Source organism: Podarcis cretensis (genome assembly GCF_951804945.1).
Source record: "Podarcis cretensis genome assembly, chromosome: 8".
Classification (NCBI taxonomy): Eukaryota; Metazoa; Chordata; class Lepidosauria; order Squamata; family Lacertidae; genus Podarcis; species Podarcis cretensis.
In genome coordinates, this window is record NC_137177.1 from 78,198,080 (window position 1) to 78,224,656 (window position 26,577).

The window sequence follows — 26,577 nt, forward strand, 5'->3', positions numbered from 1 at the left end:
AATGGCTTCCCGATAGCCAGCTGTCCCGTTCCGCCGCACTCTTCACCTCCTTTTCGGGGGCTACCTGACGGCCGGACGGGCAGCTAATCGGCACTGCCGGGAACCTGGACCTCTGGACACCCACCAGAGGTTTAATGGGAGCTTTTTCCGCCCTAAAAACCTCCCTTTTCGGCCAAAATAGCTAGGGTTTCCCTCCCAGGAAAATCCCTCGCTTGCTTCGGGTTCGTGCTCCACCGGAAGTCCCAAGCTACATCTCTTTTTACTTCTAGGCGGCCAACATGTTCTTGTGTTCACTCCCCTAGCGTGGAAGACAATGAAGAGCATCTGATTATAGGAGGTTGGTTTGGACTGGAAGATTCTGGGGGATGGAGCAAAAGGATGATGAGCTTTTTAGATCGTCTCTGTGCTTTGGCAGCTTTCCTTTCTCCTCCAATGAATTATTTAAAAGTCCTTCTTCACTGAGAAATGAGATCCGCACCATTTATGGTCTTGATCATAGTTTGCTAACATCTTGTCTTGAGGGCACATGGGAGGGCAGGGAAAAGTTTTTCAGGCATTACACATAAACTAAGGCCAACCACACACATCAATCCATTCCATGGGCTTCAGCAGAATTGTCCTTTCGTGTATGATTTGGGCAGGGGGGGGGGGGACACCTAGGCTGGCAACTTCCTGGTCAAGATGGCTTTCTGTTTTGGCTGTTCTGTCCATGCCAAGTCCTCCTATTCCTTTAATTTTAGTGGACAAGAATTCAGCAGGTGTAACTTTGCTAACAAAGAAGTATCCATGATGGAAAGTTTCCGACCTGCTGAATGTCTGTCTTTTTCTCAGATATTCAAGAAGGTGAATACTGCTCTAGGAAGATGAGAAGGCAATCAATAGAGGACTTGGGAGGAGGTTGTGGGAGGGCAATAAGGATGAGCAGAGACCCGAGAAGCATGTAGTCATATCCAACTGATTTATATTCCGAATAGAGCCACTGGAATTAATGTAAGCCATTTTCTTTCATTTCAATGGGCCTACTTGAACTGGCACTAACATTGTATACAGGTAAACAACACAGTTTAGCCTTGAGAAAGGAAGAGTGAAAGGGAGAGGAGAGCACTCTTTATATCCATGGAGGGCTGTCAGTTGGAAGATGGTAAAGAATCATGCTTTGCTGCCCCAGAGGAGAGGAGTGGATCTTACAGCTTAAGTTATAAGAGGGCAAATTTTGGTAGAACTTGAGGAGGCTATTTCTGATGGTGAAATTTGTGTTGTTTTGGGGAGTGAGAGAGCAACTCTGCACCCCTTTTTTTGAGAAACCACATGTTGGAGATGCTTGTAATGAAAGGGACTGGACTAACTGACTTCCAAAGTCCCTCTCAGTTCTCTAATTGTGTGGTTCCTGCCTTCCTTAGGGCTGATCTTTCAGAGTAATGAATCACATGCCCTCTCTACTTGCAGAGGAGGCTATGGCTGAAGAAAACTGAGAAGCAGATTGCAATCAACCCAGATGCTCAGCAGGTTCACCAAAAGATCTCAAAGGCACACCTTCACTGCTTGATACCTCCACTCCATTCCCGTCTTCCATTAGCCCTGAACCCTGATTTCATGGGCAGTCACCCCAGTTGCCTCAAGGAACCTGTCAAAATTCAGCAATTGCAAATAAATTGTGGGCTTCAAGCCTGTCATTTGGTGTCTTGAATGTGAACCTACAAGATATTTATCCTGAGGTGCCCCCACATACTGGGCCCTCCAACCTACTCTGAAAAGAAGAAACAGCTCTGCAAAACAATTACATATGCTTCATGTCATATTCAAAGTGGTATCCCCTTTTTAGGTAAATTGTTGGGCCGAAAAATATACCCGTGTCTGTCCACGCCGATAGTTTGATACATAGTAGTGAAGCTTTTCTTTAGAACTGAACCTCCTAGGAGAAAAGGGTAACCTGTTGAATTTCTCCCAGACACACACATCTGTTAAAGTCACCAAGAGACTCCAAACTAGACATGTATAAAGTTTTACATTAATCTAAATATACTGTGAGTTTTCACTGAGTGCCCAGTCTTTAGCTTCTGAACAGCAGGGGACTTGCCTAAGCCTCATTGAACTGTTGTTACATTTTGCATTTTGTTATTTGGGGTCAGGGAATCCTCTTACACCCACTCACACTTATTGCAGAAGATCACTTCCAGGGAGTATCTGATTGCAGAGAAATCCACCCCAGGAAAGATGTGTACTTCTTGCTAGTAAAAAACATAAGGACAAATTGTGGTTATTCAAAGTGTTACAACTTCAGGACAAGATCAATGCACTAGAGGGGTGGGGGTTCTGCTTCATAACTTCGTTTCCAGTGGGAACACAGATGGGCTTCTGAAAGAAAGAACATGAAAGCTCCAAGTCTGGGTACCCTTCTGGCTGTGGGCTCTGGACATCACTCCCCCTGTACCTGCCTCTTGGAGGCACCATGTCTTTTGCATGCTTTAAAAGAGCCCTTCTGAGCACACACAGGGTGCATTTCTAGCCATGTATTCTTGAGTAGAATCACAGAATTGTTGAGTTGAAAGGAACCCTGAGGATCATTTAGTTCAAGCCCCTGCAAAGCAGGAATATGCAGCTGTCTCATATACGGGGATCGAACCTGCAACCTTGGCATTACCAGAACCACGCTCTAGCCAACTGAGGTAACTAGGCTTGTCTCAGCTGTGTTCTGGACGAGATCAAATAGTCAGAAATACTAAAAGAGAAGGGAGCCCATGATGGATGGGAGTTTCTTAAAGGTGAACTATTGAAGGCACAAATAGACACAATCAGACGCGTCGCTTTGCCCCCACAACTGTGGGTGCCCGCAACATGTCGACATTACCATGGCATGCGTGTGTGCACGCGTGTTGTGGGCATGTCCCGCAGCATGCTGATGTCAATCACACATCCTGTGGGCCATGTATGCACCATGTAATAGAACCTTGAGGGATGTCCCCTTCATTTAAAATTTGTGGGTGCTCAGGCACTCAGGACCCTGCATAGTTGGCACCCATGCAAACCATTCCAACAAGGAAAGAAAGTGGAAGGCATCTAATGAAACCCAGGTGGCTGCCTAAGGATCTTCCAGATGAGCTAATTGACTGACTAAACCCAAAGAGGGCTCATTAATGCTTCCTCGTTATCCTGCGAAAAGGGGATAAGCGGCGTGCTGCAGGATTCTGTTCAATTTCCTTAGAAATAACTTTCAGGAAGGAATTGAGAGGATGCTAATCAAATTTGCAGGTGACACCAACCTGGGTGTGGTAACTAACACCACAGATGACAGAATTGGGATTCTGTAATAGTTTGAAGAACTGGGCCAAAACTAACAAAATGAGTTTCAATATAAACAAATACAAGGTTCTGCACTTACTGTAGGTAGAAATAAGCAGCTGCACATACGTAAAATTTGGTGGGGGCAGGACTTTGTTTGCCAGTACTACATGTGAAAAGGATCTAGGGGTCTTGGTAGACAACAAGCTAAACATGAGTCAAGAGTGTGATGTAAAAGCAAAAAAAGCTAATGCTATTCTAGGCTGCATCAACAGAAGTATAGTGTGCAGTTTAAGGGAAGTAGTAGTACCATTTTATTTTGCCTCGGTCAGACCACACCTGACGTATTGTGTCTTGTTATGGGTGCCACAGTTTAAGAAGAATATTGATGAGCTGGAATGTGTGCAGAGGAGGGTGTCCAAGATAATCAAGGATCTGGAAACCAGGCCTTATGAGGAACTGTTGAGGGAGTTGGGTATGTTTAGCTTGCATAAGAGAATGACAGGAGATATGCTAGCCATCTTTAAATATCTAAATGGCTGTCACATGAAGGATGGTGCAAGTTTGTTCTCTCCAGCTCTGGAGGGTAGGTCCAGAACCCATGGCAACATGTTACAAGGAATCAGATTCTGACTCTTTGGCCATTAAATCCTGCCGTTCAGTCAGCGCTTCCCTGCTGGCTCTGCTTGAGGCTGACCTGGGCAGGAAAACAGAGCTGCAGCGGTCCTGCCGTCCGTGTGAGATAGAGGGATAAATCAAGTCCAGAGACAGTTCGTTGCTATCTCTAAAAGCGTTTATTTGCAAGCCATAAATCAGTCTCATTCTATCGGAGCTTTCCGGCATCTTTCCCGTGCCAAAAGCACACACAGCTGCTTCGCAGTGTCTCTCAGTCAAAAGTGAAAGCAACTCTCACAGACAAAGACAGACAAAGCCTGTGACCTACGGCCCTGATTCAGGCCCCTCCCAGATACAGGACACCAAGGAGTTTTAACCCTGTAAACTCCAAACTCCACAAGCTCAACATTAGGAAGTACATTGTTTGACAGTGGAATGGACTCCTTCAAGTGGTGATGAAGCCTCCTTCCTTGGAGGGGCTGGAAAAGCATGCAAATGTAGGGCTTTGACGCTCCAACCATCATGCTGAAAACCTCCTGTCAGTTGATTGACAGGTGGCATCATGGAATGCCTCATCCTCCATGTCTGCTTCAAGGAGGACAACTCGGTATAAAATCCTGCAGGAGCTGGGGCGATTGTGCTCCTTGCAGAGTGATCAGGGAGATGAACATGGAATTGAGTGGGAGGAGTGCCCAATGCAGACAAGGGACACATTAATCACATGTAGCCCATTAGGTGCTAGGTGTGTCAGGTAGTGCTGAGCTTCCACATGCAATGGGTGGGATGTAATCCATTGGAGCAGACAAATACTACATTTCCTGTTTGCCTAGAGTGGACACAAGCAGGGGATGCTACTCCAGTCAGTTGAACTTCCTGTTACACCTGGTCCCAAGTATCCTCCCTCTGCATGTGACCAGGTAGGTGGACATGACCCTTGCAGACCCCACAAATGGTCCAGTCATGTAGTCAGCTTCTTTTGATGCTGCTCATTTTTTATGCCATTTCTTCTCTTGTATTGCACTGCTGGCTCTCTGCCAGCAGCCCATGGGCCCATCCTAACAAGGATGTAAGCCACACTGTATCTCTCACTACAAGCTAAAGCTTGCTTTCAGGGATCTGAGAATTGAATGTGAGTAAACTTTTAATATATGGAAGACTCTTGTGTCTTTATTCTTTTACGAGGGAATCAAAGGGGTCTTACCAGGAATAAACTGCCAGATAGGATTCTTTAACTAAAGAGATTGAAACGAATATGCAACTAGACTCTTGCTGTGTAAAGCGGGAATAAACTCTCTCTCATATCTATTTATCTGTCTGCCTGTCTATCTATCTATCAATCAATTTATCTCTGTATCTATCTATCTATCTATCTATCTATCTATCTATCTATCTATCTATCTATCATCTATCTATCTATCTATCTATCTATCTATCTATCTATCTATCTATCATCTATCATCTATCATCTATCATCTATCTATCTATCTATCTATCAATCATCTATCTATCATCTATCTATCTATCTATACCTCTGGGACGCAGGTGGCGCTGTGGGTTAAACCACAGAGCCTAGGACTTGCCAATCAGAAGGTCAGCGGTTCAAAGCCCCGCGACGGGGTGAGCTCCCGTTGTTCAGTCCCAGCTCCTGCCAACCTAGCAGTTCGAAAGCACATCAAAGTGCAAGTAGATAAATAAGTACTGCTCCGGCGGGAAGGTAAACAGTGTTTCCGTGTGCTGCTCTGGTTCGCCAGAAGCAGCTTAGTCATGCTGGCCACATGACCCGGAAGCTATATGCCGGCTCCCTTGGCCAATAAAGCGAGATGACGGCTGCAACCCCAGAGTCGGCCACGACTGGACCTAATGGTCAGAGGTCTCCTTTATCTTTACCTTTACCTATCTATACACTCACACACATATGAGAGACACTAGTGTGAGTTGGGAAGGATAATATTTAATCAATATATACTGTCCTACTATCCACAAAATTCCCACACAATGAAGGGATCTTTGAAAGGGGCTGTAAAAGAGCTCCAATGCAGGGCTTTGACACTCCAACCATCAGTTGATGACCCCCTGATATAAGTTGATTGACAGGTGGGCAGACACACCACTTGTGGCCAGCATGACTAACCAGCTTCTGGTGCAACGGGACACCATGACGAGTGTCAGAACACACAGAAATGCCATTTACCTTCCTGCCACAGCTGTACCTATTTATCTACTCTTGCTGGTATGCTTTCAAACTGCTAGGTTCGCAGAAGTTGGGACAGAGCAACAGGTGTTCACCCTGTCACACAGATTCAAACAGCCAAACTTCTGTTTAGCAAGCCGAAGAGGCTCAGTGATTTAGACCACAGCACTACCTGCCACCCTCAGGACACATACCAATCTATTGGCTATTAAAACAAACCCAGGTGGGGTTTTCTTATGAAAACATCTTGTGGCGTCTCTAAAAGTGAACATCTTTCCATCCCTGGTGTGCTGTTGTTCATAAAAATGAAGTCTTTATGAATTAATTCTAAAGAATTTCTCATGTGCAGGAAAACTGAGGTCTCTTTCTCAGGGGAAGAAACAGGTTCTAGAAATCAGATGGTGGGTTTTGGCACACCATTAATTAAAACTCTGCAAACAGGAAATAACATTTCCTAATTTATTGAGCAAACAGAACAAAAGCAGCATATAATTTAAGACAGGACTTGCACAGGGCAGCGAGACACACAACCAAACATACAGTGGAAAACCTCCCTTAGAACTATGCAGCCAAGCAGACCATGTGCTACCTCCATGGAGATCATATCTGGTTTGTTTCCATTTTTAGTTTAACAAAATGTATATCCCTCTTGATTGTAGTAAAACCTTTAAGGGGGTTACAAATTTATATAATCATTAAAAACCAGTTTAAAAGAATTAGAAACATTTTAAAACAATTAAGATTAACATTAAAAGAGAATCAAACACATCAGTATCTATTTGTCTAGATAGGCTGGCCTAAGGAATGCAATACCTCCTCCACCACCTTTTTGGTTAGCTGACTTTACTCATAACAGAATTAACCCTTAAATAACACACTGAATGATCTCTGCTGCTACATTTCTGACAGTTTCCACACACCTGGCGAGCAAGAGGCATGATCACAATTCAAGGAAAACTTTTAGTCAGGCAAAAGCAATGAAACTGCGGGGGAAGAGCAAGGCCAATAAGAATCCCAAGAGAGAAGGAGAGAGGTATAGAGTGCCGCAACCGTGGTTTAGACAGTGGGCAATCCAGTGAAGGGGAGGTTGATCTCTGGTCCACCTCCAATTTGGGAGTCTGAGATTTGGGTTGAGAGGTCGAGAGGCCAAGGAGGAATGTCTACACCCGTCCAGACATGAGGACTTCTTTATTTCACTGGCAACGCTCTTCGCTCTTTTGGCACGAAGCGTATTGGTTTTATATTATTCTTGAATAAATTGGAATTGTCTGGATCAATGTTTTTCAAGTTATTCCTGACCTGTAGGAAAAAAGAGGCAGGTAAGACTTAGCATTTGGAGCAGCTGCTTCTCGGACTCTTCCCATATTGATGTGTCATCCCCTCAACCTTCTTTAGCATTGGATTGGGAAGATTAACACAGGAGGAGAAATCTGGGAAAAGGTGGGTTGCTGTTTCTTCATTGTTGCTACTATTATTATTAACCACTCAGTTCCCATGAGGCATCCCAAAGTGGCTTGAAGTATAAGACCATATACTGTATATAACAGATACATACACTAAAACTGTTTTTGAAAAATGAATCCATATATAAAATCATTTAAAAAAACACACAAACAACTACGAAACACACAGACACAATTACGAAATATAACAGCAGTTTTAAAAGAGCAATAGCACACCCATGAAAGCAATGAAAAATCCAAGAGAGATAAAGTTTTTAGAAGGTTTGTCGAAAGTAGAACATCTGTAGTAGGCACAGAAACTACAATAGAAGAGGCGCCTGCCAATGGGAGGATGCTGGCCTGATTCTGACATTGTGTAGGATGGTCCTCTTGAACGAGCATATGGAAGAACGAGCATGTTAACACTGCTCATTAACCGCAGTGGGTCTACTCTGATGGGTACTAGTCAGAATGACTCTGCTCTGCTTCCACAGTCAGAGACAGAAATGCATCCAAGTTAGGACTGCCATATGTCCATGTTTTCCTGGGGATCAGACTGTCAAAATGACATCTGGGTGGGTTTCCGTCAAATTGGCAAAATGTCTGGGAAAACCCATATGGCAACTTTCACTTTTGGGAATATGGCAGCCCTAACCCAATTGATGGAAACTGCAGGAGAGGAGACTGCTTTTGTGCTTGGCTCCTACTTTTTGGGAAGAACAGGATGCTAGAACAGATGGGTCATTGGTTCTTCATATGTTCTTATGTGTAGGACCAACATCAGACACAATGCACTACCCCCCCAATCTCCGTCCGCCTTTTTGCTTCGGAACTTTGTACAAAGTTCAACTCATGCACAATTTGGGTTGTTCCCCCCTGGGCCTGTTAGTTGTGCCCATTCATTTCAATGGGTCTGCTCTGAGGAGGACCACCATTGGAAACAACCCAGGCTCTCATCTTCTACTCACAACCCATTTGTTTCGTTTTAGAACAAGCAACAGAACACATCTTTGCCATATACAGCAAGGAGCCAATTCACACCCACATACCATCCCACATAGAGACACCCACAAACATTTAACATTACTTACTACACGGCCCAGTTTATCTTCACCATCTGAACCACTCAGTGCCGAAACCAGCAGCATTGCAGCTAGCAGAATGAGACACGACTTCATGATGCACAAAAGAATAGAGGCGAGGAAGAGTTGCCTTTGGTCTCTGCTGTGGCCAGGATGGTGCTCTCTGCTTTCTTTATATAGCCCTTCTTCAGCTCTATTGGGTGATGCTACCTCTTTCTGGACTAAGACCAAGTGCCATTGGGGAAGGCAATTAGTCATCTTGTGCAGACGTGGAGAACAGGGTGCACCTTGCCAAGGCTGTGTGGTCTTCTGTTCTCTTTCTTGACTGTTCCTTTGTTTCCTATATCCTGACTGTTTCCTATATCCATGTCAGGATTGCATAATGCACAGCTCCCCAGTCATTTTCTTCTCCATCATCCATCTCACAAATATGAATGTGCGCATTGGAAAAAGGACCCCAAAGGAATGTATATTGGATACATTGACTTATTTCTTGGTTGCTGTTAGTGCACACCCTCCAACATTTCGTGAAAAAATTTGGGGCACCGTCCACCCCCCATCTCCGTCGCTTGCCCCTTACATGCTGCTGACCTCTTCCTTTCCCAGATCGCTCCAGCCCGTGGCACATTTTGAGATGCAGCACAGCTTAGAGTGGCCTCTGGGAAAATCAGGGCATCCCGGATTGGGATCAGAAGCTGGAGCAGCTTCTGCCAATTCAAGAAGTCCTTATTAAATTGGGACCCTTGAAGGATCTGATAGCATAGCCTGAATGCCTAGACACACAGCCCCTGAAACACATCCTGCAGTCCTGTGCTTAGCTACACAAAATCCACACTCACATCGAGTTCAATGAGTATGTGGATAAGACTGCAAATTAAGTTTTACCTCTGGCAAGGATACACTGTCTGACATAGGATTTAAGAGGCATATTTGTTCCCTGGACATACTGAAACAATGGAGGCAATTAGGTCTTCTTATATATGGTAAAAATTTAAGACAGCCATTGCCATTGGAAGATTTGTTGTGCTGCATCACAATCCTGGATCTGAAACAATGGAGGAACTTATGTATTATATATCTTAATTTAAGAGGACAGCTCCTTATTTGCTATTCTGTCTTTGGCTTACAATGATGCTTTGATATAACAGTGCAACATGATAATTAGGTATCTATTAGATCAATCAATACTACCTTTATTTCAGGGCTCAGACAAGGGCTTCCATTCTAAGGAACCTCTGGCATTTTTACTGGCAGCTGTCAAGCCAACAGTAGTTCAGCAATGGGAACTCTTGAACAATCTATTCTTGCAAGCACAGTATAAGAACATTAGGAACATTGCAGTCTTGGAAAAGACTTCTGAATCACCTAGATAAGAATCTCTGTTGGAAACCACAAAGACAATTTGGCTTCCATCATCCTCTCCTGGTCTTCTGCAAAGGTCCAGCTTCTATTTCTTTACTTGTACATGCAAGTCCTACTATGCGAATGGAATCTGCTCCTGAGAAATGGTTCATAAGTCAAGCTGCCTGTAGTGGCAGCAAGACGTGTACACGTACAGTCAATTAAAAGTTGGTTTTATTCCGGAAAAAGCATGCCACTCGTCCGGAGCTCTCTGACGGCGTGACTTATGGCTACCCTGATGATGACTCAATTAAATCCTCAGCATTGTTCCTCTTCCTCCGGAAACAACGCTTGAAAACGAATCTCTTCCGTTGCTTCTGTGATGTCAATTTCCCCTTTTCTTTGGCAAGGTTAAAGCACATAAGGCATTTAAAAACCATATTGTCAGAAAAGCACTGTTTAACGTCTGGATAAAATACAAAGACTTACTTGAAAACAAAACCCCAAGGTGGTTATCACCTATGGAAGCGAAGGCTTTGAAAAAACTTAATATGGAGGCCAATTGGCCAAAATATTGGGAAATTCTGGAACAGGAGGGTGACAAATTGAAACTGCAGAGTTATGAGAAACTTAAAGATAAGGTGCGAGACTGCCTTCATTATTTTCAAATAAGGGAGGCCTATAATTTGGACAAAAAAATTGGCTTCCAGGTGGAAAAGTCAAAACTAGAAACAGAACTGTTAGAACCCAAAGCTAAGACACTATCAAGAATGTATAACTTGCTGTTGAAATGGAATACTGAGGATGAAACAGTAAAATCTGCTATGATAAAATGGGCACAAGATATTGGACATAACATTTTGTTTGCTGACTGGGAAAAGTTGTGGACCACAGGTATGAAATTTACGGCATCTAATGCCCTAAGAGAGAATATTATGAAAATGATGTACAGGTGGTACATGACTCCAGTCAAGCTTGCAAAAATCTACCATTTGCCCGATAATAAATGCTGGAAATGTAAAGAAACTGAAGGTACATTCTTTCACCTTTGGTGGACGTGCCCAAGGATTAAGGCTTTCTGGGAGATGATCTATAACGAAATGAAAAAGGTATTTAAATATACTTTCCTGAAGAAACCAGAGGCCTTTCTCCTGGGCATAGTCGGCCAACTGGTGCCAAAGAAGGATAGAACTTTCTTTATGTACGCTACAGCAGCACCAAGAATACTCATCGCAAAGCATTGGAAGACACAAGACCTACCCACCCTGGAAGAATGGCAGATGCAAGTAATGGACTACATGGAAATGGCGGAAATGACTGGCAGAATCCGAGACCAGGGAGAAGAGTTGGTGGAAGAAGATTGGAGGAAATTTAAAATCTACTTACAGAAACATTGTAAAATTTTTGAATGTTGATGACATTGAAATCAAATGAAGGGGTTCTAGTAATAAGGTAAAATAAGTATATGTAAGAATGGATTGATATTAGATGAAAACTTGAAGCTATAATATGTGAGGGAAAATAATTAAGGATAAACTAACAGGATATGAATTTGCTGAACCAATTTTTAAATGGAATACAAAAAAGGGAGGCGTGAGGAAGTCAGGAAAATAAGTTAACCAAAGATGAGAAATTTAAAAAGAGGGATTTTTGTTTTTTGTTTCCCCCCCCTCTATGTTAAATGTAGGTATTTTTGTATTTTTGTGTTTATCTTGTGTTTTTTTATGTATTGTCTTATAACTTCTTTATTGTTAAAACTTAATAAAATATCATTAAAAAAAAAAAATCCCCCTTTTCTTGTAGCCCTCCTCTTCTGCATTCTTGCATGCTGAGAGGTTTGCAAACTGACTCAGACAAGCTATTGTCTGCTAAGTCCTGTGTTTCTCTGAGCTGTGAATTCCTCCCTCTTCACTCCTCTGATCTTCACTTAACAAACCTCCCTTTGTCCCCTGGGCTGCCGTCCAAGTCTGGCAGCTGCTGTTGTTCGCTTTCTGGCTCCAGCCTGACACTGCCCAGTGATTTCCATTATTACATATGGAGAAAATCCCAATGCATTCATTCTCTGCTGGAATTCAGGGGTCTATGCTACAGAGCCAGCTGCTAACTGCAGTTGCTGCAGCTTCAGGATATGCTGACTGTTATTCCTGATACTTCAGCTTCCTGGAAATGGCATCCACCCTCTGATTCTGACTGCCGGCCACATACTGTACTCTAAAGTCAAATCTGGCAAAGAACTTTGTCCACCAAATCTGCCTTTGATTGAGGCATCTCACTGTTTCCCAATACTCTAGATTTCGGTGATCAGTGCATACTTCTATTTGGTGTTGTGCACCCTGTCGAAAATGTCTCCACACTTCAAACGAGTCTCTTATGGCAAGCAGCTCCTTGTTTGAATGCCTGCTGGGCCTCTACTGTCCAGAGGAAGGCCTTTTCCTTCTCAAGCAATCTGTGAGAGGAGCTGTGAGTCTGGAGTAGCCTGACATAAACTTGCGGTAGTAGTTCATGAACCCCCAAAACCTCTTCAAGTGCTTCTTAGTTTGGGGGTCCTGCCATGACACCACACTCTGCACTGTGGCTGGATCCACGTGCTTTTCCTCTGGCGTTATGCGGCACCCCGGGAACTCTACTTCTGTGACATGGAACTGGCATGTCCCCAACTTCACATAGAGCTCTCTCAGCATCTGTTGCACCTCCGTCACTTGCCGCATTTGTTGCTCCATGCTCTCAGAGTAGATCAGCAAGTCATCCAAGTAACTGATCACAAACTGGTCCACCAACCCACCTAAAACGTGGTTGATGAATGCTTGGAAAGTCACTGTCCCTGACTCCAACCAAAAAGGCAAGGCCAAGTATTCACAGCTGCCATACCTGATGCAAAATGTTGTCTTCTGCTCATCTGCCTCCCTCACACGTATCAAGTTGTAAGCCCCCCTTAAATCCCACTTTGTGAAAATCTCCACAGACCTCAGACTCTCCAGCAAATCCCCAATGCATGGTAAGGGGTAGCAGTCTGGCTCCATTATGCTGTTTATCTTTCTGTAATCAACACAAAGTCTAAGTTCAGAGGTCCCCCTTTTCTTCACAAAGAGCACAGGGGAGCCTCCAGGCACCTTGGATGGCCTGATGAAGGTCCATGCCAGATTCCTCTCTAGAAACTCCTTCAAAGCAACCAGCTCTGTCTCAGAGATAGAATAGAGTTGACTTGTGCGCATCTGAGCCCCTGGCAGGAGGTCTATTTTATAGTCATAAGACCTGGGGGTGGGGGACAACCAATCTGTGTCCTTCTCACAGAGAACATCCTGGTAGAGCTTGTACTGGGGAGGCAACTGCCCTTCATCTCCAGTTAGGGGTCCCAATGCCTCCGCCCCCTTGCAGCCGCCACTACTGGGCCCTCAATACATAAACAATGCAGGTGGCAATAAGCTGAAGCAATTTTTATGGATCGCTGCCCCCAGGTCATCACTGGATCATGTTTGGATAACCACGTCATTCCCAACACAAGAGGGTAGGTGGCTAATTTCGTGATGTGAAGTGTGGCTTGTTCCCTGTGGCCAGGCACTTCCAAAACCAGTGGCACACTTGCATGTGAGACTGTCCCTGACACCAGGGGGCCCGCTAGGGGCGCATTGGAAGATGGCCGACAGTACCATCTCTCTGGCACACACAAGGTAATTAAGAGGCTAATATGGGAGTAATTAGCCTCCGGAGTTTTCCCAGGGGGAATAGGAAAACACTGCCTCGTCTGCGGATGCACATAAATCACCCCCGAGTTTGAAAGAAGGAGGGGGTGAGGGCACTAGATGTAAAGCCCTTGTGTGTGTTTTTCGCTCTCCCGGACGCTACTTCTGATAGCGCGACCTGGTTGCAGGAGCTCAAGATAAATAATTAGAGAACAGCAAATGCACATGTTTCGAGTGAATAAAAGGAGTATTGATTGCTAACTGAAACAACCTCTGTGATGCTGAGCGACGGGTTGGACTGAACAAGAAATTATAGCAACATCAAAGATGTCGGTATGTCGGAACGGGGTGGAAAGGGGGGGGACTTTTCTTTTTTCCTCTATGTGATTACCTAACAACCCCCCCCCCAGAAGAACCGTTGCAATGACCGATAACAAGTGAGACGGAATAATGAACTATGTGGAAATAAATTCATTAACTAAAGGCTTTGCTTTGTGGAAGATCAGGAAAGGAAATGGAAGGCTTTTGGGATGACGCAGTTCTAAAAGAGAATTGCCAGGACAAGACAGGCTCTGTTGCAGGATTGACGGTCAAGAGGGGGAGGAAGCAACGGCTTTGTTATCATATTTAACTCTGCGTTTGATCTGGCAGAACTCCCCTGAAAAAGATTGATGTCGGAGCAACAGGTCTGAGAAAGTTAATAAGCAGACGCTGAGACTGTATTTTATGGAAATGCTGTAATGGCACCTGCCTTGTGAATACGACTTTTGGATTAATGTGAAAATCCACACAGGATTACAACAATGTTCATTTCAACTTGCTTGTGGAGACTTTCAGAGGTTATAAAGAAAGGGAAAAAATATGATAACAACAAGAAAATTGAAAGATGATTTGTAAAGGAAAACAACAAAGAGATGAATGGACAGAACTGTGAACATCAAAGCAGCAGAAATATGAGAGGATTGGACCCTTTCTGAGCTCGAAGCATGGGTACCCCCAACAAAAATTTAAAATTTGGTTTTGTAATTTGGAACTAATGTGATTTGATTGGTTTGTTAATAATATTTTTTTTTCTAAAAAAAGAGACTGTCCCTGACACCAGAGGCCTCCCATCTATGGTTTGCACTTGAGGGGTGGTGCCAGTCTCTGTGTTTCTAGACCGTATTCCTCTACAAAGTCCTGATCTATAAAGTCGGTAGAAGCCCCTGAATCTATGAGGGCTCTAAACTGCATCCTACTCTCGTCTGGGAACAGTAGCACGGCAAGCAATGTGAGTCCAGGAAATCTGCTCCACTTCTGGGTGGGGCTGGGTTGCGGACAGGCTGCCTAGACTCCCTTCACAGCATGGGGGTGGGACAGCATCCTGTGTCATGCTGGTGGAGACCCCAGCCATGCCACGTTGCCAGGCAGCCAATCAGGGATCTCCGGGCGTTGCTCCCTCAAGGGCAATAAAGATGGAAAAGCATTTGTGATGATCAAATTATGTTTGTAGGACTACAAGAAACTGTGAGGAGTAATTATGAAATATTGTAAAAATCAAATGGAAGAAATAATTTGTTAGAAAATGTAAAGGCAATATTAAGTTAAGAACTGCAGGAGAAATAATTAAGACAGAAGGCTATCAGAGATGCTGAAGGAAGTCCAAATAAGGATATATGTAAAATAATTTGTGCGGTATGTCTAAAATTTTAGTATGTTAAAAATTAATAAAAAATATTATAAAAAAGGGCAATAAAGATGGCAAGAGCATGCATTGCCACGCTGATTGCAAAAGGTTTCTCTTGTAGCGTGGGAGTTGGGGGGCTGTGTATGTGTGCGCAAGTGAAGCAGTGGGTGGTAGGACATTGTCAAGGTTTGTGGTTTTCTGTGGGGGAGCAGGCAGAGTTGAGTGACATAGTTTATTTATTCAGCATCGCGGCTTTGCACTGTTTCTGTGGGGCTGTGAATGCTCTTCGCATCCTCATTCATAGCCTTCCCTTGGGTGGAAACAGGGGCTTCTGAGCTGCCGGTATCCGGCCCCCCTTTGGTGCTCTACCCCTCACCATTGCTTTCTAATCGCCTCTGTATCGAGCAGGGATTGGGCAGCACTTGGTGAGCTTAGAGAGCAACGTTCTTCTTAGAGTGAATTAGAGGGCGCCTTCTTGCAACATCCCGGGCGTATTTAAGTAGCTTTTCACACTCACACCCCTGGCGTTCTAAAGAGCTGCCTGCCACTTTAAGAGGCTTTCTTCCTGTGCTCCCAGGCTTTGAATTTTCACGCACTCTTTTCCCTACCCCCCTTGCAAAGTCCGTTTAAGTGGCGGGTGCCTGGTGGGGCAGAATCACTGGACCCAGTTGAGACCCTTTGGCTAACTTTACTCCCAGTCCTGGGCCTCCTAGAGGGACTGGGAACTTTCCTTTCCCACCTGCTTCTCCTTAGGGTCAGGCTTCTCCCCCACGCTTGCTCCTGAAAGTGCACCCAACACCACTCTGCTAGAGCACTGCCTCACTATGTGATTTGCTTTGCCACAGATGAAGCACAGCCTCTCTCTTCTCCTCCTCTCTCTCTCAGCTGGAGCTGTCTGGAGCCTGCCTCCCGCTGAGCTGAGCTGCATGAGTTCCTCCCCCAGGTCCTCTCTGGGCATACTGCCAAACCTTTGCACAGGGATGTCAGGAATGTCGGCCCTCAAAGAGGACAGCATCCCAACAAAAAGAGAACGGTTGGGGAAACTTTGCGAGTACCTGGAACTAGCAAAACTGACGGCTATAATAAGGAGAAAATCCAAAACTATGGTTATGAAGCAATGGGAGTTCTTAAATGATTATTTACAAAACCAGGGCTCGGCGGCAAAAATCTGCTTGTGTTTAGAATAATCTTGTGTGTAATATAAAAAATACAAAGTGAGACATCAAGGAAATCCAAAGGGAAAAAATGAAGAACAGAGGATCTGACGAATGGATTATTAAAAACACGTGAGGCAAATGGTGGAAGTCTTTTAAAAAACATTTTTTTTAAGGTAGATAAGGGTAAGATGAAATTATACAATGAAATATAAATATAGATGGGAAACGGCTATGTATAGTGAATACTTATCTACTTTTAAAAATTTCCACTTATGATCATTTTCTTTTACTTCTTTATATTTTTTTGTTCTTCTTTTTTCTGATATCTTACCTTTCATTTCACTCCTTTATTGTGAATAGCATTTTATAGAGGTATAAATAACTGTAATATGAAAAGAGACAAAGTATTCTCTAATTATTATTATTTTTTTCGTTATATGTATTTAGTTTTTCTTTTGTATTTTCTTTTGTTGTAAATATGTATGTTTTCTAATTTGTACTTAATTTTTTTTATTTGTTTTTAAAGGAATGTCGGCCATCTTGAATGACTGCTTGCCCAGCCTGCTCCTCTCCACCTTGCTTTCAATCGCTCATTGATCCAATTGTAGTGATGTCTGTATCAGACCTTCCAAGGAAGAAGGGGGGGGGGGCATCCTGGCTAGCTTTTCGATTAGGTCCCCGTTCAGCCTGGCTCGATATAACATCTTGTGTGCCTTCTCTCCCCCATTCCAATTGTTGAGATAATGTATTAAATTCCATGGTGTACTGCATCATGGTTTTGCACCCTTGCTTTAGACTCAGTAATGGTTGGGATGTGGTGGCGTCCCACTGTGGGTTCTGGAAAATAGCATCCATTAGTTTCAAGAATGAGTCCAGATTTGACAAGCCCTGATGTCCATCAACAAGGAGAGGAGTCACCCATTGCTTGGCCTCCCCTTCCAGCAAACTGACCACGAAAAACACCTTTTCACTTTCTGTCTGGAATTCTCTCTCTCTCAGCTCCAGAAACCATTTCAAACTGGTTTTGAACACTAGGTATTCAGAGTTCCCTCCTGAAAACTTGGAGGGGGGCCCAATAGGTGATCTGGTGGTTCTTCTTTTTCTTCCAACAGTTCTAGCCATTGTTGATTTAACACCTCTACTAACTGGTCAATTTGAGTCTTTAGTACCGAATTCTGTTGAAATAGTACCTGTAGCTCACTAGTTGCGTCTCTGTGTGTTCCAGGTTCCAGCGTGTTGCTCCTCAGACATCTTTGCCTCCTTTCCCATCCTTTGATGTGAGGAGTTGGAGACTGACCAAGCTGTAATGATCTCAGGCAGGAAAGCAAGCCTTGATTAGAATTAATGACTCTCCGGCAGTTTTATGGTACTTTTATTTACAAAAACACACCCAGCCAGCTTTTGTCTACAGAGCCAGTCTCTCCCTCACTTGACTCAATTTCTGAGTCTGCCTGTTCCCCTGAGCTGGGTTGATCCACATCCCTGACAACAGGTGCTGAACAGCTGCTCGCTGATGGGTATGTTCGGATATTTGAATCAGGCATTTCTATTGTGACATTATGGTAGAAACCCTTTGTGTATGGGTGACTTAAGGTTCCTAGAATTATAGAATTGTAGAGTTGGAAGGAACCATGTCAGTCTTCTAGTCCAACCACCTGAAATGCACGAATTTTTTTGCCTAAGGTGAGGCTCGAACCCATGATCCTGGGATTAAGAGTCTCATGTTCCATGGACTGAGCTATCCCAGATTGTTTGTGTATTGAACGTTCACAAAGCAGGACCTGTGCATATTTTTTAAGGTGTTTTTCAATTATGTATAATTACCGTATATATAGCAATGACAAACCTAGACAGAATCTTCAAAAGTAGAGACATCACCTTGCCAACAAAGGTCTGTATAGTAAAAGCTATGGTTTTCCCAGTAGTAATGTATGGAAGTGAGAGCTGGACGATAAAGAAGGCTGATCGCCAAAGAATTGATGCTTTTGAATTATGGTGTTGGAGGAGACTCTTGGACTGCAAGAAGATCAAACCTATCCATTCTGAAGGAAATCAGCCCTGAATGCTCACTGGAAGGACAGATTGTGAAGCTGAGGCTCCAATACTTTCGCCACCTCATGAGAAGAGAAGACTCCCTGGAAAAGACCCTGATGTTGGGAAAGATGGAGGGCACAAGGAGAAGGGGACGACAGAGGACGAGATGGTTGGATAGTGTTCTCAAGGCTACCAGCATGAGTTTGACTAAACTGCAGGAGGCAGTGGAAGACAGAAGTGCCTGGCGTGCTCTGGTCCATGGGGTCACGAAGAGTCGGACACGACTAGACAACTAAACAACAACAACTGTATATATGGTGCTAATGCTCCTGTTCTGTTATGAGGGGAGGAGAAATGTTTTATGCAGACTTGATATTCTCTGTTTGCTTCATATACAGCTGTGTAAACTGTATAAACTAAATGTACAGCTGTGCAAACTAAACATCTTTTCTTCTGCAGTGTTGGATGGCAGGTTGAGAGGAGTTCCCTACAAGGACAAACTTTGCTCGTGTGCTCAAGACATTGATTCCATAAAACATATTTTGTTGTACTGTGCAAAATATGAGCAAGCCAGGGCTGAACTGATATTACCCTTTCTGGTACCTTTCCCAGGAAAATCAGAGGCTCACTGTGTCAGGTTCCTATTGGAAGACTGGACAAACACCAGAACATTAGCAGTGGCAAAGTTTTTATTGGTGGTTGCAAGAACCAATGATCCCTATATTCTGAACAAAATGCTTGTTTAACCTGGAGGTAGGCTGTATGAATTGTGTATTGCTTTATAACGATTTGTTGGGTCTCTGGACCGTAATAAAGGTTGTTGTTGATGATGATGATATATATTCTATTTTAAAACATCTGCTAGATCAATCCTAGAGTATCTTGTGTGTCAGGAACTTGGCCCTCCAGGGTGCAGTAGAAGGTTCAGACCCAGAATTTGAGCTGAGTGAACAAGAGGTTGACTTGGCATATGATGGAGAACTGTTAGATTCCAGACAGGACAGCCTGGGACCCCTCCTTCCCAGGGAAGAAGCCTTTACTTCACAAGGAGTGGAAGAGTTGGAAGCCGGCCAAAGCGTTGCCAGGCAACCATCAAATAAGCCGGAGTCTGTGTTTTCTGGGGAAGAGATAGGCCAACCAATCAGTCCTGGCACAGGGAGATGGGTGAGGCTCAGAGAACTGTGGAAGGGAAGGAGGAGAAAAGCAGGGTTCTGGCATCGTTCCTGTTGCGGGTGGGATTCTGATTTAGGCTGAGCAACTCCTTTGCTGAGAGGAGGTGGGAAGCCTTGCTCTGGATGTGTCTTTCTTGTAATTAAATGTACAAAAAGCTGACGGAGACTCATTACTGCTTATCAGATGTTTGCATGCCAGGGATCATTAGATTGTGATATCCTTGCACATCTGGCTAAATTGTGAGTAAAAATCCTGGAGGAGAACTGAAATAAGTTGTGTTTTATTAAAAGTGCTTCAAAAGGTTCAGGGAAACTTATTGACCTGATTTATCATGCTTTTTATTTGTTTTGCTGATGTTACATATTTATTTCTTTATGAGGTGGGTAGCAAATTTCCATGGCTGTGGTCCCTTCAGAATCCAAAGTCTGTCTCTGGGTTTCAGAGGGGACCTGGTGAGGCTCTGCTCACCCCCAGGAATACAAGTTTCAAATTGTCCTGTTTCACCTTTTAGTTTAATTGTGATTTAAGCATTATCAACTTTTCCCCTCTGTAAATAATCCCCTCTCCTCTCCTGGGGGCATTGAAATTTACAGAAATGACACACTAAAGGAAAAATAGACAAAGAAGTGATATGCCATGCAATGCCCTCTTTATTAATTATATGAAAATAAAACAACAATTGAAGTTATTTAAAGCTTTTCTTCTCTTGCCACAATTGATTGCTTATACTTTAGAAATTAAAACAAAGCATGTTTTATTACTTGCATTACACTTGTGTTATATGCAGTTATAGCAAAGAGTGCCAAGGAGGAAAAGAAATGAAAACATCAAAGTTATTAAAAACCTTTCCCACTGTTGTGGTAATTAATCAATACTTTGATCATTGGTTGCACAACAGAAATTAAAACAACGAATGCTTCATTATTTGCAGTTTTCTATGTGGATTTGAGTGTGAAATGAAGAACTACTGCCCACCTCTCCCTCAAAAAAACCTGGAGCTGAACCACATCTATAAGTATGATGCTCCTCAGATATATTGGTAGGTTGGGGTCCAAAGGAACATCTCTCGCTCAATCTGGGATTCTGCATTCTGGGTTTGTGGTGCTGAGAAGGAACATCCGCAGTGAGGACTACTTTACTGCACAGGCTCGTTGTCTTATGTGGCTTCACTGAACTTTGGCATCAGGTGGACGACTGAGGTACGGTTCGTAATCAAAAGTCAAAATACTCTATTTGTAGAAAGAAAAGAGATTAAGGCCTCATTGCTGCAGTAGTGGCTTTCAAGCCCTCCCTACATTGACTTGCCTGTCAGTGGCCTCCTTGCCCTAAACCGCTTTTAGGGAAGGTCAGTGTAGTAGATGGGGGGAGGGGAACTGCTCATTGTTTTCCTTGGGCTGTATCCAATACTATGGGCAGGAATGGGCTAAAGCCTCAGGACGAATGAGGCACAGGACTCCATAACCTCAATCAACCTTCACCTCACCCGCCAGCTTCTTAATTACAACAGACCCAAGGGGGGCACTGCCAGTCAGCTCCCTTCCTCTGATCTTTTGCCCTTGCAGAACTCATCTGTGTAGAGGAAGGGTCCTGCCTGTAATTGGCTCTGAAACTACTTACCCATGGCCATGGGTCCAACGAATGAAATGGGCACCCCCCAATCATATGCTGTTACAATGTTCATGGAATCATATAGAAACATACAGTTGGGACACAATGGGTCACCTAGTCTAAGCTCCTGCAATGCAGGCATGTAGCAAGTCACTTGGAGATCTCTAACAAGCAATGAATAAATTTAAACATCACCGCCATGTGTTATTTGCTTTTCTCACAGGGTGACCCATAGTGCCGTACATTAAAAGCAATCTGGAAGATCCAATGTAATCTAAAAATACAGCTTCCGAGATCCTTCCCCACTGAAACAGGTCACAGCGCCACCCTTTAGAAGCCAAACGTCTTTGCCTGGCACCAAAAAACAGATAAAGATTATGTCAGACATGCCTCCCTGCGGGAGAGCATTCCACATAGGGGGGTGGGGGAGAGTCACCCCTGAAAAAGCCCAAGCAAGAGATCTCAAAATTTATTTGAAGAAGCCAGACTGATTTTCACCAGGACCATGGATGATTTATTGGGAGTTCCAAAAAATAATACACGGGGGTGAAACATGTGAAGCCATATGTGTCTCTTGCTATTCCTACTCAGAGATTGTCTGTTGGGTTGTAGTCACTGATAGTCATACCCATAGGATAGCTAACAGTGTGCAGGTGTGGCCTTAGAGCGTTGAGCATGCTCAGAAGAGCTGCCTGGCCAATGAGGAAGTAAACCCGTTTAACCCAAATAGTTTGGCTGGATAATGGCCATTTTTTGCCCTGATAAAATAAAAGTAAGATCACACAGACACACAAACAGAGAGAGTGTTACTTCTTCTAACTTCTCCAGTAAGGTTGTCTAGGTCCTCACCCTGAATGGCCTCGTCGGGTATATCAGGCAACATAGTGTCAACAAGAGCAGCTCCCATGATTACGCCCATGAGCGACCTCTTGATCTTGGTTTTGAAAGGGACCGCCTTGCGCTTGAAGACGTACTTGACATTGCCCTGGTAAAATAAATATTGAAATTTTTTTCTGTCTAGAGATTCATGACAATAGCAATCCTTTTGGAATGATACTGCTGAGTGTTGCTGAGAGCTGATTGGCCAGAGAGAGGAAGAGGAACAGAAAAGTATCCAAGGATGGATCTACACTGACCTATTTAACATTATTTTCCCCTAGTAGAACAATCTTAGATATGTCATTCCACAACGTTACCTGTTAGTTAAAACATTTTTGGCCTTGGTTTATTTCCATTATATGTAAGTGATACTCAGCAACTCTATTTTCCAAAACACGATTTCACCCACCTGCTGCTGGTCACTGGTCGCTCTGCTCCCTTCTCTGGTGTCACATTTTAATTATTCCTCCTTCCCTTTCTTTTTCCCTCCCTCCATGTCTTTTGTTTTCTGCCCCTCAAATACCTTTTGAGGGGGGTCGGAGTTTGAATTCAGTTAAAAATAAATAAATGCTGGGCATTTCTCTTGGTAGGGCTAAGCCCTGGCTGCCCTCTTGGACCAGCCTCCACAGCAAGCACCACTACTCAAGACCTGGTGGTAGCTTCCAAGTGTCAAGACCTTCTCCCACCCACTGCTTTCAGTGTTAATTCTACTCACATCATCTAGGACGCCAGCCTGGTCCTCAATGTGGCTCTCCTCGTTAGCCAAAATTCTTGTAGCACAAACCAGGATCATTACAGCTAGCAGGATAGACCATTTCATGATGGCTCAGAATCAGGGTGTCTCCCTTTGGTCAGCAGAAAGGAATAGAGGCAGAGTTCCTTCCCTAGGAAGAGTTGCCCTTGTCTCAGCTCTGCCTGAGATGGTGCTCTTTGCTTTCTTTATATACCTCTTTTTGAGCTCTGTTTGGTTATACTATCTATTTCTGGACAAAGACAAAGTGAAGTTTGGAAGAGCAACTAGCTTTTCATGATGGCATGGAGAACACTAAGCTCCTTGCCAGGGTTGAGTGGACTTCCTTCATTCTCCTTGCTTGACTGTTCTGCTGGTTCATTCCGCTCTGGTCTCACCCTTCCCGAATTTGACCATTCCTGATCCCACTGCTGAAATGGAATCATGCACCATTAAGAACATAAGAAGAACTCTGCAGCAGCAGGCCAGAATCCCACCTAGTCCAACATCCTGTTATCAAAACCAAAGAGCAGGATTTGAGCACAAGAGCCCCCTCTCCTCCTGTGCTTTCCAGTAACCAGTATTGCTGCCTCCAACTGTGGTGGTAGAGCATAGCCACAATGTCTAGTAGCCATCAATAGCCCTCTCCTCCTCCATAAATTTATCTAAACCTCTTTTATAGCAATCTAGGTTGGTGGCCGTCATTGTCTCTTACTATGTGCTGCATGGTGAAATACTTTCTTTTATTGGTAACAAATCTTTCAACTTGCCCGAGTTTGTATTCCTTCGTGATCTCTTCCTTTGGACAAGACTTTTTTTTGAACAAGACTTTGGACAAGACTTTTTTTTTTTTGAAGGAAGCTTCCTTGCCTCTAATAGCTTCTTCCACATTGCTTCTTATGCCTGTTTGCTCTTGGCCCTCATTGTACCTGCCCGGGTTTGCGGTATAAACTCAAGTTGAGCTTCAAATATTGTATCTTTAAACAACTCCCAAGCATTTTGGAGTTATTTCACCCTCTTGACTTTGCCTTTCTGTCTCCTTTTCCACAACCTCCTCATTTTAGGGAACTTTTCCCTTTTTAAATCAGAAGAATTTTGGTGATGGTGGTGGTGACCTGGCTTGCCAATACTACATGTGAAAAGGATCTAGGGGTCTTGGTAGACAACAAGCTAAACATGAGCCAAGAGTGTGACACAACAGCAAAAAAGAAGAAGAAGCTAATGATATCCTAGGCTGCATCAATCAAAGTATAGTGTGCAGTTTAAGGGAAGTAGTGGTGCCATTTTATTCCGCCTTGGTCAGACCACAGCTGAAGTATTGTGTCATGTTATGGGTGCCACAGTTTAAGAAGAATATTGATGAGCTGGAATGTGTGCAGAGGAAAGGTGACCAAGATAATCAAGGGTCTTGAAACCAGGCCTTATGAGGAACTGTTGAGGAAGTTGGGTATGTTTAGCCTGGATAAGAGAATGACAGGAGATATGCTAGCCAGATGGCTAAGCTAAATGGCTGGCACATGGAGGATGGTGTAAGCTTGTTCTCTCCAGCTCTGGAGGGTAGGTCCAGAACTGATGGCTTCAAGTTACAAGGAAGCAGATTCTAACTCAACATTAGGTAGTACGTTGTTGTGATGGTTAGAGCTGTTTAACAGTGGAATGGACTCCTTCAAATGGTGATGAAGCCTCCTTCCTTGCAGGGAGTGCAAAAGCATGCATAGGAAGGGCTTTGATGCTCCAACCATCATACTGATAACCTCCTGTCAGTTGATTGACAGTTGACATCATGAAACACCCCATGCTCCATGTTTGCTTCAAGGAGGATGACTAGGGTCCCAGCAGGAGTTGGGGGGGGATTGTGCCCAACTGGGATCTGCTGGGTCAATGTTTTGCAAGTAGCCCTGATCTGTAGGAAGAAGGAGGCAGGTTAGGTTTATCACCTGGAATAGGTGCCTCTTGGACCTTTCCCATATTGATGTGCCATCCCCTCAATCCTCTCTAGCATTGGATTGGGAAGATCAGGAGAAGGAGAAATCTGGGAAAAAGTGGGTTGTTGTTTTTCATTGTTGCTACTACTATTATTAACGAAGCACTTCCCAAAGTAACTTACAGTCTAATACCATATCTATATATTAAACATAAAAGCATTTTTAAAAGAACAATAGCACACCCATGAAAGCAATGGAAAATCCAAGAGAGACAAAGCTTTTAGAAGGTTTGTCAAAAGTAGAACATCTGTAGTGGGCACAGAAATGACAATAGAGAAGACACCTGCCAATTGGAGGGTGCTGGCCTGATTCTGACATTGTGTGGGATGGACCTCTTGACAGGATATCACATGGAAGAACGAGCATGTTAACCATGCTCATTAATTGCAGTGGGTCTACTCTGATGGGTACTATTTAGGATGACTCTGCTCTGCTTCCACAGTCAGAGACAGAAATGCATCCAAGTTAGGACTGCCATATGACTGTGTTTTCCCAGGAATTGGACTGGCAAAATGACATCTGGGCGGGTTTTCACCAAATTGGTAAAATGTCTGGGAAAACCCATATGGCAACTTTCACTTTTGGGAATATGGCAGCCCTAACCCAATTGATGTAAACTGCAGGAGAGGAGACTGCTCTTGTGTTTGGCTCCTGCTTTATGGGAAGAACAGGGTGCTAGAACAGATGCTAGGTCATTGGTTCTTCATATGTTCTTATGTGTAGGACCAACATCAGACACAATGCATCCCCCCCCCACTCTCCGTCCCCCTTTTTGCTTCGGAACTTTGTACAAAGTTCAACTCATGCACAATTTGGGTTGTTCCCCCCCTGGGCCTGTTAGTCAAACCCATTAATTACAATGGGTCTGCTCTGAGTAGGACCACCATTGGAAACAACCCAGGCTCTCATCTTCTACTCACACCCTATTTGTTTAGTTTTAGAACAAGCAACAGAACACATCTTCGCCATATACAGCAAGGAGCCAATTCACACCCACATACCATCCCACATAGAGACACCCACAAACATTTAACATTACTTACTACGCGGCCCGGTTTGTCTTCACCATCAGAACCTCTAAGCGTTGAAACCAACAGCATTGCAGCTAGCAGGATGAGACACGACTTCATGGTGTGTCAGAATTGGAGTGTCCTCCTTGAGTTGGCCAAAAAGAATAGAGGCGAGGAAGAGTTGCCTTTGGTCTCTGCTGTGGCCAGGATGGTGCTCTCTGCTTTCTTTATATAGCCCTTCTTCAGCTCTATTGGGTGATGCTACCTTTTTCTGGACTAAGACCAAGTGCCATTGGGGAAGGCAATTAGTCATCTTGTGCAGACGTGGAGAACAGGGCGCACCTTGCCAAGGCTGTGTGGTCTTCTGTTCTCTTTCTTGACTGTTCCTTTGTTTCCTATATCCTGACTGTTTCCTATATCCATGTCAGAATTGCATAATGCACAGCTCCCCAATCATTTTCTTCTCCATCGTCCATCTCACAAATATGAATGTGCGAATTGGAGAAAGCCCCCCAAAGGAATGTATATTGGACCCACTGACGTATTTCTTGGTTGTTGTTAGCGCATACCCTCCAACATTTCGTGACAAAAATTCAGGGCACCGCCCCACTGCACCCCCATCTCCATCACTTGCCCCTTACTTGCTGTTGACCTCTTCCTTTCCCATAGCCTAGAGATGCAGCACAGCTCAGAGTGGCCTCTGGG

General features: G+C 43.9%; 2 long non-coding RNA genes across 3 annotated transcripts in view; one reads left to right on the forward strand and one right to left on the reverse strand.

Moving 5' to 3' along the window:
* Positions 1 to 6,530: 6,530 nt before the first annotated feature.
* On the reverse strand, positions 6,531 to 26,228 carry LOC307222275. The gene is made up of 2 exons (XR_013841710.1): positions 25,906 to 26,228; positions 6,531 to 7,384 (listed from the first exon to the last, which is right to left on the reverse strand). It is a non-coding gene; the product is annotated as an uncharacterized lncRNA (long non-coding RNA).
* The window catches only part of LOC307222234, a 47,836-nt gene continuing 40,295 nt past the window's right edge, over positions 19,037 to 26,577 (forward strand). The window contains exons 1-2 of one of the 2 annotated variants that reach the window (XR_013841654.1): positions 19,037 to 19,651; positions 20,592 to 20,859. This is a non-coding gene — a long non-coding RNA (uncharacterized lncRNA). The other variant, XR_013841655.1, reaches the window with a different exon arrangement.